We start from the raw sequence: 1,456 nt of genomic DNA on the forward strand, positions 1-1,456 counted from the left end.
CGCCGCCGCGGCGCATGCGCCCCCCTCACCCCTCCCCCCCCTCCCGCCCCGCCCGCCGCTGCCGCTCTGGTCACTGCGCACGCGCAGGCGGCTCTGGCGGGCTCGGGGTCGCACGCGCAGTGCGTTACCGGGCCTCCCGCCCGCCGGTTTCCCGGTAACCGGCCGAGCGCGCGTTGCTGCGGGCCTCGCTCGCCGGGCCGGCCTGCGGGTCTGTCAGGAGGGAGCCGCCCAACCCCTGCGCCCCGAGCCGGGATTCCCTGGCCTGCTTTCTGCCCGGGGCCGGGGGGGCTCGCAAGCCAGGCCCCCTCCGGGCTTCCTCGGGGTCAGGCCCTTCAGGCGGCCCCAGAGTGAGGGGTGAGGAGGCCTTTGCCGTCACGACGCCGGTCCCGAGGGGTTGTGCAGCTCCGCCAGCTGTCTTTAACTCGGGGGGCCGCTCTGAGGACTTCATCATGGATGTGGGGAGTCTCGGTGCTCCTCACGGGGCCCCGGCTGCTTGTACCCTGTTGCTGCAGGAGAGTGGTGGCTTTGCCTTAAGGAGAGCCATCAGTGATGGGCAAAAGGCAAGAAAATGAGTCCTAGGAGGCTGCACGTAACCTGTGTGTCACCCCTTCTGCTGAAACTGCGCCTGCGAAAGCTCACAGTTTATTAAAAAAAAAATCTGTCAGAACTGGAATGGCAAGTTGTGCTCTTTATAGCCCTCCTCTAACGCAGTTGTCAGAAAAACCTCCTAAACCAATGTGGTTTATGTTTCATTGCGGCTCGACCTGCTCAGAGTACTTTTTTGGTGATGTCTGAAACTTTTTTCAAGATGAGTGCTCTAAGGACGTGTTAGTTTACATACTTCTGTCAACAGATGCTTGCCTTGGATGGACAGAAAAGTACTTTACAATGCTGGTGGTGAAAACTTGTGAACTGGGACGGCAGACAAATACATGTATGTTGACAAAATAACAAAGTGCAGATGTTCTAGAAAAAACAGGCTGCTTATTTATATGCCTAAATACAGATGTAGAAACTTATCTCTGGGCTTGAGCTTGAATGTTTTCATCAGTCTGTGCAAGCCAGCAAAATCCTTTCACCTTAAATAGTTTCAAAATCCATTTTTTTATCTCTTGATTAGGAGAAAATGAGTATGAGCAAAACAAAAGCAATTAGGACAAGGCGGGGCAATGATTAGGCGTCAGATGATGCTAGGTGTCCAGACAGTCGGGTAAAAGAACACACTTTTGAAATACCTACGCAATGATGATAAAGTTTCAGTTGATACGCTGAAGGAAGAAACTCCAGAAAAGAAAATGGATATTGTATCTCCATTTGTGGGCAGTAGATACGGAAATGGAATTCCACCTCATCTGCTGAAAGCATATACAGCTATCTTTTCTTATTTTTCAAATTCTGTTAGTAGTGAAAAATCTAAATTTAAAAAAAAAATCTTAAAATATTTTTTTTTGGTCAA

Source organism: Calidris pugnax, unplaced genomic scaffold (genome assembly GCF_001431845.1).
Source record: "Calidris pugnax isolate Ruff unplaced genomic scaffold, ASM143184v1 scaffold24, whole genome shotgun sequence".
Taxonomy (NCBI): Eukaryota; Metazoa; Chordata; class Aves; order Charadriiformes; family Scolopacidae; genus Calidris; species Calidris pugnax.